General features: G+C 42.6%; 1 long non-coding RNA gene and 1 pseudogene across 1 annotated transcript; both read left to right on the forward strand.

Annotated features, from left to right (window-relative positions):
- Positions 1 to 1,483: 1,483 nt before the first annotated feature.
- Positions 1,484 to 3,689, forward strand: LOC131506127 (uncharacterized). The gene is made up of 2 exons (XR_009258744.1): positions 1,484 to 1,607; positions 3,171 to 3,689. It is a non-coding gene; the product is annotated as an uncharacterized LOC131506127 (long non-coding RNA).
- A 1,923-nt stretch (positions 3,690 to 5,612) lies between these two features.
- Positions 5,613 to 8,597, forward strand: LOC131508013 (creatine kinase B-type-like; annotated as a pseudogene).
- Positions 8,598 to 13,539: the final 4,942 nt, after the last annotated feature.

The raw sequence follows: 13,539 nt of genomic DNA on the forward strand, positions 1-13,539 counted from the left end.
GGAGACAGGGAATCCTAAGCAGGCCCCTGTGCTGTCAACACAGAGCCAGATTCCGGGCCCAAAGCCACAAACTGTGAGACCATGACATGAACCAAAATCAAGAGCCACACGTTTAACCAACTGAGCCACCCAGGTGCCCCAGAAGAACTTTTTTTTTAAAGAAAAAAATCATGGGGTGCCTGCGTGGCTCATCGGTTAAGCATCCAACTGCGGCTCAGGTCATGGTCTCACGGTTTGTGAGTTCAAGGCCCGTGTCAGGCTCTGTGCTGACAGCTCAGAGGCTGGAGCCTGACTCACATTCTGTGTCTCCCTCTCTCTCTCTCTGCCCCTCCCCTGCTTTCATGAGTGCTCTCTCTCTCTCTCTCTCAAAAATAAGTAAACATTAAAAAAAAATTTTTAAAGAAAAAATCAGGATACAGCACATTCTTTCTCAAGAAAAAGAAATTGTGGGGTGCCTGGGTGGCTCAGTCGGTTGAGCGGCCGACTTCGGCTCAGGTCACGATCTCGTGGTCTGTGAGTTCGAGCCCCGCGTCGGGCTCTGTGCTGACAGCTCGGAGCCTGTTTCAGATTCTGTGTCTCCTTCTCTCTGACCCTCCCCCATTCATGCTCTGCCTCTCTCTGTCTCAAAAATAAATAAACATTAAAAAAGAGAAAAAAAAAGAAAAAGAAATTGTTATTCAATTACAGTGTCCTATTTGTTCAATAAACATTCATTGAACTCCTTCGAGGTACTGTTCATCCATTTGATAACTCCTGAGCCCCTACTCTGCAGAATATTGTGTAGTCGAGACCCTAGACTCTGAAGACTGCCTGGGTTCAAATCCAGGCTCTATTACTTCTTTCTTATCTGGATGACCCTGGACAAATGACCGAATCCCTCCAAGCCTTTTTCTCATCAGTAAAGGAGAGTAATAATATAGTGTTGTTGTGACAGTTCAATACGTTAATACACACAAACTCCCTAATACATGAAAACCACTAGCCAGGGTAGACGTTCTCTATGTATTTGCTACTATATGCTAGCCAGTGTGTGGCAGGGATACAAAGGCAAGCACAACAAATATTTGCCCTCAAGAAGACTCCATCTCGTGGGCTTTCGCACATATTACTTAATTTAACCTTCACAACCAGCCTGGGATCAAACCAACAATAAATAAGGGTGTGATTTAGAGCTAGTTCTTCTGACCCTAGGTGCATTGCTCTTTTACGCTGCCTCTGCAGTCTTCTGGAAGCCAAGTCTTAGCCTATGAAGAAGAAGGCTCTACTCCCAATAACATCATAAAGCTCTTTTCTTCATGGCAGTGTTACTTAGGGTGCCTGGGAAAGCAGGTAACAGGAAGTCCCAACTGAATTTGGTTTATGTATTAAAAAAAAATGAATTATCCCACATTTTAAAAAGTCTCGGTGTAGGTTTCTTTGGGGTTTGATGGTGTACTGATACCATGGAGGACCCAGATTCACTCCATCTCTCTGTCCTCAATGGGTTGGCTTTGAGTCCGTGTCACAACGTGGCTACCACTTGTCAGGCGTCACAGGAAGGTACATACAGCAGCCTCCAAAGGAAGAGAAGACACCTTCTCCAAGATATGCCCCGAGCTTCTTATTAGGTCAGAATCCCATCCTTAAAGCAATCACTGACAAGGCAAACAGGATTAACATGATTGGCTCAGCAAAATCATTTACTGCTGGATGGAAAATAGGGTGGCCATCACAGAGCATGTGAAGAACTTTCACAGGAAGGAGGGTGGACACAGTGACAGACAAAATTAGAGCTCCTGCTGTTACTACATAACAGTCAACAGTGTCTACTACAAGTGACATCAAGTAATATTTATCATCACCGAGTAGCATTTATCAAGTACCATTACTCTAACAGCTGATAGAATTCTCATCTCAGTTTAGAAAAATCCAAAATCCAGGTAGACTATAGGTAAGGCATGGGGATGTCTATCAACCATAGTGTGATATTTTTACAGATTTTCCCCAAACTCTTTTTATTTTGAGAACTTGGTTGGGATCATCAAAACATCCAAGTTGTCCCAACCAGCTCAAAACTTTCACAAACATTACTGTGACCGTTTGCAAGCTGTGCTTTTTTTTTTTTTTTTTTTTAACAACAACAAAGAGGGCCGAAGTAGTGACATATGCAAAGAGATGTGTGGCAAACAAAGGGAAATGTTATCCTTCCTAGGAGACAGGATTTTATGGGATTCCTAGATCTTTTTTGTAACTGATTGTTCAGGTCTTGACAGCTTTTCAGTTGGGGAATACAGTCATGTCTGTTAAACTAATTGTAGCTGTTCACTCCACTAGATAATTTTACAACATTTCAGCTTCAAATAGAATGGCTTCGATAAACATAAAGCAGACTGACACATCCCAGATTTCTGCAGTTTATTTTACACCAAGAAATTACATTTAGAGATTTCCAGACACATGCTATAAATGAAAATTCAACAGGAAGTTTCTTTCACTTCCTCTAGATCTGACCTACATTTCAAAAATATATGAGTGGGCTATATAACCAGGAATTTCTTCTCCTGCTGCCATTATTCAAACTGTATTTTCTGAAGATCTTTTTTTTTTTTTCCTCCTCAGTGACTTTAATGGCCGTTGAGGAAACTGTAGACTTGGGAGTCTTCACAGAGCCCTAAGTGAAATGGCAAATGTTATCAACAGGGATAGCCAAGGTGTATAACTCTGGGCTACCTACAACCATCAGCTTAACCAGAAAAGTCAAATCTCTGTGCTCCTAGCATTGACTAGATGAAAACCATGGCTTTTACATCTATATAATTTTAGTATGAACAGTCACGTGGTAGCTATATATTTTCCAGATCATATGCCACCCACCCACTTATCTACCCTAAAGGAGTGTGTGGTGACACTTTAGAGCCAATGTGTATAATATTGCTTTTTAGAGAATGGTGCCATATAAATTTAAGACCTAGTTAAAAATGAGCCAAGGCCCATAACATACCAAGTTACATATATTTTATTGTACTCGAGGCTGCGGTATAAACATGGAACATTCCCACACTTCCTCTACCTGCCATCTTAGGAATTCTAGAACTCAGAACACAAGTTTGGTGTTTTCCCTAGATAGATGTGTGTGACTTTGTGCCTGTAAAAATATGTACTTCATAGAGGCTTTTTTTTTTCTATTTCAGAGCGACTTGCACAAGGTCGCTGGATAAGATGCTTACACCAGAGCAACCACTCCCCCCTGTATCCCAGGCAACATGCCAGGAGACATGGGAGGAAGCGGGGAAGCACAGTTAAGTAACAAATGTATTAGTTCAGTTTAAATCTGAAGCTGAACAACAATATACAGAGTGAGAAAGTTATAGGCACTTCAATCTTCAGCAAAAATTTAAAACTCAAATGCATCCAGGGGTAATAGAAATTGTCAAGTGGCCAAGACAATAGGAAGTGATAAGGACTGGGGTAAGTTGGAGAGGATAAACTCTGCTTATGGGCATTTATATTTTAAAAGTTAAAAAAAATTTTTTTTTTAAACCTGTCTATCCAAATAACATGTAGTCTTTAATTATTCCACTTGATCCTATGTAGAAAAACCCCGGAGCAAGATGGTTGTTTTATTAAGACATTGGGTGCTTCTGCTTAAAAGCCAGCTAGCCAGACTCTACTTTAAATAAAGTACAAAGTACTGAGTGTGCTAAAACTCACAGTTGGTCTTGGGTTAAATGAGACATTGTATATGTTTCTTCCCCCACACTGCTCACCATGGTAACCACCAATACTCATAGGGGCCTTACTATGTGTCAGGGGCACATCTAAGAAGTTTACAAATGTTAACTCATTTTTAATTCTTGAAACAACTTTATGAAGTGGATACTATTGTTATCTCATATTATGTGAAAGGAAACCAAGGTGCAGAGTCATACCATGAGGAAGTGGTAGAGATTGGAGTTGAACCAGTATACGAGTTTACATAATGCTTCTCTACTAAACTCAGTATGATCTGGGCTTCAGAAGGATTTCAATGGTTCACTCGTTGTTCAGAGATTGTGCTTTCCCCAACTCAAATACTTCATTGATTTAAAGTTTGAATTTCAAACTTTTCTTTTTTTTTTTTTAATTTTTTTTTTTTTAGTGTTTATTTTTGAGACAGAGACAAAGCATGAACGGGGGAGGGTCAGAGAGAGGGAGACAGAATCTGAAACAGGCTCCAGGCTCTGAGCTGTCAGCACAGAGCCCGACGCGGGGCTCAAACTCACGGACCGCGAGATCATGACCTGGGCCAAAGTCGGCCGCTTAACCGACTGAGCCACTCAGGCACCCCTCAAACTTTTCTTTAAAACACTTTTCATTGTAAGAAATGATTCTAGTAATTAATCCAGTATAGACACACACACTACAGTACTCACCCTCACGATGTACAATACACTCGTCTGTTCTATTCTTTTCTGTCCTGTGCCATTTTTTTAAAATGTGGTCACAAACAGATTGCTTTCTGTAATTTGGAAATCACTTATGGTGATCTTTCCTCAGCCCAAATATGTGTATGGTCATTGATTGACATTGACGTACACACACACACACACACACACACACACACACACACACACCTTACTGAAAATTATTGTCACTGCCTTGATTTTCACCTCCCAAATGTAGGCGTTAGTATATGAACAAACGAGTGAATTAGTAGGAAGGCAGTTCAAGATGTTAGCAGCGTAAGATCCTGAATTCACCTCCTCCCTGGACAGAACAAATCTACAGCTACAAATGGAAAAATTCCCTCCGAAAAGGACCTGAAAAGTACCTGAACAAGCTCCTCCAAAACAAAGGATAAAGGCAGCACCAGACAGGTAGGAGACACAGAGACATGGTTTCACCAAAAATCCTGCCCCGGCGCAGCAACCTGCAGTCAAGAGGGATCCCACAAACACAGAACTTTTCCCCGAGGAGAAGTGTGTCTGAGCCCCACATCAGGTACCCCAACATGCCACATGCACCAAAGAGAAAAGCCCTCAAAACATCTGGTTTTGCAAACCAGCCAGGCCTACATCCAGGAAAACCATAGGGCTGTGGGGAACAGGGACTGCTTGTAAAGGGCTCAGGGGCAGAATCACTCACCCTGGGACCCAGCACAGAAGTCACAGTTTTAAAAGCACAGAGGGGCACCTGGGTGGCTCAGTTGGTTGAGCATCCGACTTCGGCTCAGGTCATGATCTAAGGGTTCCTGAGTTCAAGCCCCACATCAGGCTCACTACTGTCAGCATAGAACCCACTTTAGATCCTTCGCCTCCCTCTCTGCCCCTCTCTGCTTGTGCTTTCTCAAAAATAAGCATTAAAAAAAAAAAAGGCACCTAGACCATAAGTGAAAGAGAAACAGTTGCTAATCTTATAGAATCTTCCAGAAGGGCAGGAGTCTGTTGGGATTCTGTGGAAGGACAGAAAAGCTGGTGGGCAACTTTTTTAGTATTCTCCCTCTACTCTGCGAGTGCCAGCTCTGGCGGATGCCATTTTTGTTCTCTCCCTCTAACCCACTAGCACAAGTGGGTACCTCTGCCCCCACATTCTGCTCCCTGCCCCCCGCCCAAAGCCGGCCAGGCCAGTGCCCCACCTCTGTGCACCACTCCACCATGGCCTTGTCAAAGCTGGAGGGGAAAGTGCCTTATTCCCACACACCACTCCACTGTGGCCCCGTCATAACTGGCTTTGATCTCCTGGCTCTGGTGTCCCAGGGGGATTGCAGTTCTGGGACCCACAAATCTGAAACAATTGGACTAAAGTTTCCAATCCAAATACAGAGGGCAGCTACGTGGATAAAAAAAACAAGATGCATCTATGTACTGCCTGCAAGAGACTCACTTCAGACGTAAGGACACACACACAGACCAGCAAGAAGATATAACATTTGTAAAGATTTATGCATCTGACACAGGAGCAGCTAAATATAAAACCAAATACTAACAGATCTAAAGGGAGAAATTGATAGCAGTACAATAATACTGCTTTGATTGACTGACTTTAGTTTACTGACTTTAATTAATACTTCGCTTCCATCAATGGATAGATCATCCAGACAAACATTAATAAGGAAACACTGACTTAAATGACACATTAGACCAGATGGACCTAACAGGCATCTACAGAACAGTCTATCCAAAGCAGCAGAATATACATTCTTCTCAAGAATGCATAGAACAATCTCCAGGATAGATCGTATGCTGGGACAGAAAACAAGACTCGAAAAATTTAAGAAAATTGAAATAATACCCAGCATTTCTTCTGACCACCGTGATATGAAACTAGAGATCAGTTACAAAAAGGAAACTGGAAAAAACACAAATATGTGGAGATTTAAAAACATGCTACTCAACAATGGGCCAATGAAGAAATCACGAGCAACCTTGATACAAGTGAAAATGGAAATGCAACAAAATCTATGGCATGCAGCAAAGGCAGTAAGAAGCAGGTTCACAATGATGCCTCACAAAACAAGAAAACCTCACAAAAACCAAGGTACCTCACAAAACAATAAAAATGTCAAACAATCTGACACTACAGCTAAAGGAAGAGAAAAAGAACAAATGAAGCCCACAGTTAGTGGAAGGAAGGAAATAATTAAGATCAGAGTGGAAACAAATGAAATAGAGACTAAAAAGACGATAGAAAAGATCGAGGAAAGTTAAGAGCTGGTTCTTTGAAAAGATTATCAAAATCAACAAACCATTAGCTAGACTAAGAAAAAAAAGAGGGCTCAAATCAATAAAATGAGAAATGAAAGAAAAGAAGTTAAACTTCTCAAAAAAAAATACAAAGGATCAAAAGAGACTACTATGACAGTTATATGCCAACAAATTGGACAACCTAGAAGAGACAGATAAACTCCTAGAAACATGCAATCTTCTAAAACTGAACCATGAAGACATAGAAACTCTGAATAGACTACTAGTAAGAAATTTAAATCAGTAATCAAAAAACACCCAACAAACAAAAGTCCAGGACTAGATGGATTCACTGGTGAATTCTACCAAACGTCCAAAGAAGATTCAATACCTATCCTCCTCAAATTATTCCAGAAGAATTGAACACAAGGAAATGCTTCCAAACTCGTTTTACAAGGCCAGCATTACTGTGAAACCAAAACCAGACAAGGACAGAAACAAAAAGAAATAAAAGAAGGAGAAGGAGAAAGGGAGAAAGGGCAGGGAAGGGAAATAAAGGGAAGGGGAGGGGGAGGGGGAGGGTAAGGAAATGAAAGGGTTGGAGGGGAGGGGAGGGAAGGGGCAGGAAGGGGAGTGGAGGGAAAAGGAGGGGAGGGGGAGGAGAAGGGAAATGGCGGGGGGGGGAGGGAGAAAGGCAGGGAGAGGGGAAAAGGGAAAGTCAGGGGGAGGGGAGCAGGAGAGGAGGGAGAAAAGCAAGCAACAAAGAAAAGCAAAAAAGCAAGAATCAATACCCCTCAAGAACATGGATGCAAACAGCCCACACAGAGCTTGGAGCTGCAGATGGACCGAGTGCCCCTGTCTTGTCTGCCACCCACCTGCCACCCACTGCCTGCCACCACCATGCCTTTCTCCAACAGCCACAACATGCCATTCCCCAACCTCAGCAACTACATGGCCAACGTGCTGACCCCTGAGCTGTAGGAGTAGCTGTGCACCAAGAGCACACCCAGTGGCTTCACATCAAGGCTCAACAGAGCTTCCATAGCAACCTGGCCATCAGGTACTGCGCGCTCAAGGACATGACAGAAGCGGAGCTGTGGCAACTCGTTGATGACCACTTTCTGTTCGACAAGCCTGTGTCCCCTGCTGCTGGCCTCAGACACAGCCTGTGACCGGCCAGACGGGCCCACGGCAGCCAGTACAATGACAGTAAGACGTTCCTGGTGTGGATCAACGAGGAAGGCCACCTATGGGTCCTCTGCATGCAGAAGGGAGGCAACACGAAGGAGGTGTTCACTCGCTTCCACAATGGCCTCACCCAGACTGAAACTCTCTTCAAGTCTACGAATTAGGAATTCATGTGGAACTCTCACCTGGACTACATCCTCACCTGCCCGTCCAATCCGGGCATAGGGCTGCAGGCCATTGTGCACATCCAACTGCCCCACCTGGGCAAGCATGAGAAGTTCCCGGAGGTGCTCAAGCAGCTGCAGCTTCAGAAAAGAAGGCGCCGGCTGTGTGGACACAGCTGCGGTGGGCGGGGTCTTCAGTATCTCCAGTGTCTCCAGTGTAGACCACCTGGGCTTCTCAGAGGTGGAGCAGGTACAGATGGTGGTGGACGGTGGAGAGCGGCTCACAGAGATGGAGCAGCCATTGATAACCTGTGCCCTCCCAGAAGCGAAGCCCCTGCCCGCACCTGCCCCCCTACCAGCCGGCTGCTTCTTCCCTTACTCCAGGGCAGTGCCAGCCATGCACCCCCGATGTTCGCCACCTGGCAGCCGAGCTCTTAGCCTTGCTGTGGAGACTTCTATCACCCTCAGTAGAGTTTATTTTTGTGATGGCCAAGATGTTTCTGATACTGAAACAAGCGAGGGTTTTGGCCCGCCGGGGGGGAAAAAAAAAAAAGATTCAAAAATGCTCAACAAAATCTACCAAACTGAAGTCAATGATACATAAAGGATCATACAACTTGATCAAGTGGGTTTTATTCCGGGGATACAAGGATGGTTCAACATCGGTAAGTCAATCAACAGAGTACAACACATTAAAAAAAATAAAGGATAAGAATCATTTGATCGTATCGATAAGCGCCAAAAAGGCATCTGACAAAATTCCACATCCATTTATGATAGAAACTCTCAACGAAGTGGATATACAGCAGTAGAGCTGTCCATTCAGCCGAGGCCTAATTTAACACTAGACTACTGCCGTTTTTTGCTTGTTCATTTTTAAATTTTATGTAAGTGTAACATATGTACATGAAAATGCACAAATCATAACAGTCAGCTTTATACACAGCCACGTCCTGAGATGGAACATGATCAGCATTCAGAAGCCCTTCTTGTCTCTCCCAGCCCCTGCCTCCTCAGGTAGAACCGTGACGCTGACTGACTTCTAACTAACAGTCCGTTTGCCTATTTCTGAACTCGCACACAAAGTAGAATCATACACTGCATACTCTTTCATGTCATTTTTGTTACTCAACCCTATGTTTGTGAGAGCCAACTATGTTGTGTGGGATTATAGTTTATTGACTTTTGCTCTCATTGTTGTAAGTATTCTGTTGCAGAAACCTGTAGGATTTATATGTCCCTTCTACTGATCAGGGCATTTGGGTGGTCTGGTGTGTGACCACATGCATAGTGTCGTGCTGAACATTCTAGCACGTGCCAGATCATAGTTTAAAAACTTGATGCAGGATTACCCATCATTGATTGCTCTGACCCACTTTACCAGGAAGACAATTCACTGTCAAGATTCACAACATTTTTGGAGTTATAATACTCTATTTTTATTTCATTAGGCACATACTTCCAAAATGATGGATGGCATAGATTATTTTTTTTTAATAAAATTAACCCAGGGGTGCCTGGGTGGTTCAGTCGGTTAAGCATCTGACTTTGGCTCAGGTCATGATCTCACAGTTGGTGGGTTTGAGCCCCGCTATCAGGTTCTCTGCTGTCAACACAGAGCCCACTTTGAACCCTCTGTCTCCCTCGCTGCCCCTCCCCTGCTCACACTCTCTCTTGCCCTCTCTCAAAAATAAATAAACATTCAAACGATACATAAAAATTTAATTTTTAAATTAAAGTAAATTAAATTAACTTAGTATAAGGATTAAAAAAAAAAAAAAGGGTGGGGTTTGCCTGGGTGGCTCAGTCAGTTAAGCATCTGACTCTTGATCTCAGCTCAGGTCCTGATCTCACAGTCCTGAGTTCAAGCTCCAAGTTGAACTCTGCACTGGGCATGAAGCCTACTTCAAAAAAACAAAACAACAAACAAACAAAAAACCAAACAAAACAAAGCAAAACAAACCCCTCAACCCATGAGCAACATACCTCAACATAATAAAAGCACCTGGGTGGTTCAGTCTGTTGAGCCTCCGACTTCGGCTCAGGTCATGATCTCACAGTTGGTGGGTTGGAGCCCCACGTAGTACTCTCTGCTGACAGCTCGGAGCCTAGAGCCTGCTGCAGATTCTGTGTCTCCCTCTCTGCCCCTCTCCCACTCATGCTCTGTGTGTCTCTCTCTCTCTCAAAGATAAATAAACATTAAAAAAAATTTTAAATAAAATAAAATAAATAAATAAAAGCCATACATGACAAGTTCAGAGCTAGCATCATATTTAATAGCATAAACATGAAAGCTTTTCCCTTCATACCATAACAACACACACACACACACAATGGAATACTACTCAATTGTAAAAAAGAATGAAATCTTGCCATTTGCCATCACACAGACTTCAAAGCGTTAGGCTAAGTGAAATATGTCAAAGAAAGACAAATACCATATGATGTCATTTATATCTGGAACCTGAAAAACAAAACAAAACAATAACTGAACAAAACAAAACTTATAGACAGAGAACACATCAGTGGTTGCCAGAGGGGAGGGGGATTGGTGGGTAGGTAAAATGAGTGAAGAAGGTTAAGAGGTACAAACTTCCAGTTATACAATAAATATGGAATGTACAGCATGGGGGACTGTAGTCAATAATATTGTGTTGCAAATTTGAAAGTTGCTAAGAAAGTAAGTTTTAAGTGTTTGCATCGTAAGAAAAAATATGGCCACTTGGTATGGAGACAGAGGGTAAATACACTTGATATGGTGATTGTTTCACAATGGAGACAACTGTCAAAGTGTTATGTTATACACCCGAAACTAACACAGTGCTGTATCTCAATTATACTTCAGTTTTTTTAAGAAAGAGTAAGTCGATGTCACTCTTGTCAAGCACAATTGTCAGAGTCAAAAAACAATTACTGCACATGCAGGATGAAAGTTAAACATTTTGTCCCTGCAGTATATCAAATACCATTCAGTATATCTCAGGCAGCCAAAAAAAGAGAATTCATTCTTTCTTTTCTTTCTTCCTTTCTTTTTAAATTCCTTTCTTTCTTTTCACTTTTTTTTTTCTTTTTCTCTCCTTTAATTCAACAAATGAGCATTGGGCATCACCAAGATAGACACATCCCCTGTCCTCATGGAGCTTACTTACATCCAGTCAAGGATTGAAACAAACTGGATACTCAGCCCAGACATTCATGTCAATGCCGGTTTAGTTGTTTTTGGTGTGGAGGAGGTTTGGTAACAATTGACATATCAATATATTTCTCAAAAGCAGCTCAATACGTATTTTATGCCAAGACACCAAGCATCTAAAGTGAAAACAAAACACACAAAAACCCCAATATTTCTCATGTCTTATCACACTAATTTCACTGGAAGATTTTTGCATGACAGCCAAGGCCAGAGAATAAGATGTGTGGTTTTATTTTTCAGTAGTTTCTCTTCTGGTTCTGTAGGCCACGTATGACGTTGATCTTGCCTGTGAGTTTTATAAACATCCTTTGGCTTGAGTCAATACTTGTATGTAGATCAGATATGGGGGAAGGAATGTCTGTTTTCATCTATCAATACATTTATTTATGTTTGTGATTAGTTGATTTATATATGTGGGTGCTTTACATTGGGGGCATAAACATTTCCAACTGTTAGCTCTCCTTGATGGATAGACCCCTTAATTATGATATAATGCCCTTCTTCATCTCTTGTTACAGTCTTTGTTTTAAAACCTAGTTTGTCTGATAAAAGTATGGCTACTCCAGCTTTCTTTTGACATCCAGGTGCATGATAGATGGTTCTCCATCCCCTCACTTTCAATTTGCAGGTGTCCTCAGGTCTAAAATGAGTCTCTTGTAGGCAGCATATAGATGGATTGTGTTTTTTTTTAATCCATTCTGATACCCAATGTCTTTTGATTGGGCCATTTAGTCCATTTACATTCAGAGTGATTATTGAAAGGTAGGGATTTAGTGTCATTGTGTTATCTGTAGGTTTAGTGCTTGTGGTGATGTCTCTGGTCCTTTGTAGTCTTTGCTGCTTTCCACTCACAGAGTCCCCCTTAGGATCTCCTGCATGGCTGGTTTAGTGGTCATGAACTCCTTTAGTTTTTGTTTGGGAAAGCCTTTCTCTCCTTCTATTCTGAATGACAGTCTTGCCGGATAAAGGGTTCTTGGCTGCATCTTTCTCCTAGTCAGCACATTGAAGATTTCCTGCCACTCCCTTCTGGCCTGCCAAGTTTCAGTGGATTGGTCTGCTACTACCCTTATGTGTCTACCTGGTAGGTTAAGACCCATTTATCCCCAGATAAAGAGTTCTCTCTTTATCTTTGTATTTTGCCAGCTTTACTATGATATGTTGTGATGTTGACCTGTTTTTGTTGATGCTGAAGGGAGTTCTCTGTGCCTCCTGGACTTGGATGTTTGTTTCCTTCCCCAGATTAGGGAAGTTCTCAGCTCTAATTTGTTCAAATAAACCTTATGGCCCCTTCTCTCTCTTCTTCTTCTTCTGTTTCTTCTTCTTCTTCTTCTTCTTCTTCTTCTTCTTCTTCTTCTTCTGGAACTCCTATGATATGGATATTATTTCATTTCATTGAATCACTTAGGTCTCTAATTTGCCCCTCATGGTCTAGTAATTTCCTGTCCCTCTTTTTCTCAGCTTCATCATTTTCCATAATTCTATCTTCTATTTCACCGATTCTCTCCTCTGCTTCTCCCATCCTTGCTGTCACTGTATCTAGTTTATGTTGCATCTCATTGACAACATTTCTTAATTCATGGTGACTATTTCTTAGGTCTTTGATCTCTGTAGCAATATCTTCTGTAGTCTTTTATGCTTTTTTCAAGTCCAGCCATTAGTCTTATGACTGTAATTCTAAATTCTTGTCCAGATATATTGTTTATATATAAACACCTCCACCGGGGTCCCGCTGTCCTGTTCCCTGCAGCCCCACTGTGTTTGTAATGGGGAGAAAACTGGCGACAGCCCAATCTCTCCTCCCTGGACTGGGTGTCCCAAACCACACTGTCCAGGCCCTTCTCACAGGTAGCAAGGGCAGCCGGCTTGCCATGTTCCACAGTCTCTTGCACCTCCTAGTTCCTCAGCTGGGATTCAAAACCCAATGTCTTAAATTATCCTGCACGGGGTGAACCCAGTTCTGGAATAGTGCCACTCCTCCCAGCTGACAAAGGTCCTCTGGCTGGCACCTTCAGGGTCTTTTGTCCTTGGGTGGGAGGCAATAAACCCTCTTCCCACAGTACTGGAGGGAAAGGACTGCTGTCTCCCAGTGTGCCCCCAAGATCTCTACCATAGCCCGGGGCTAGCTGCCCTCCCCACTGGGGGCATGCACACCAAGGGCTCTGGTCCAGAGAAGGTCACGCAACTCTGATAACTCCGATCTTTAGCTCCTAAGGCTGTTGGCAAAGTAGAAACTGGCTCTCTCTGTATTTCCCATTCCCCAGTCCATGGTCCGGAGAGGTTTTTCTCTTGTCCAATTACAAATCAATACTTCCACAGCCTCTCTTTCCCTTCCTTTTGTTTCTCCATTGAAGAG

This window comes from Neofelis nebulosa, chromosome 3, assembly GCF_028018385.1.
Source record: "Neofelis nebulosa isolate mNeoNeb1 chromosome 3, mNeoNeb1.pri, whole genome shotgun sequence".
NCBI lineage: Eukaryota > Metazoa > Chordata > Mammalia > Carnivora > Felidae > Neofelis > Neofelis nebulosa.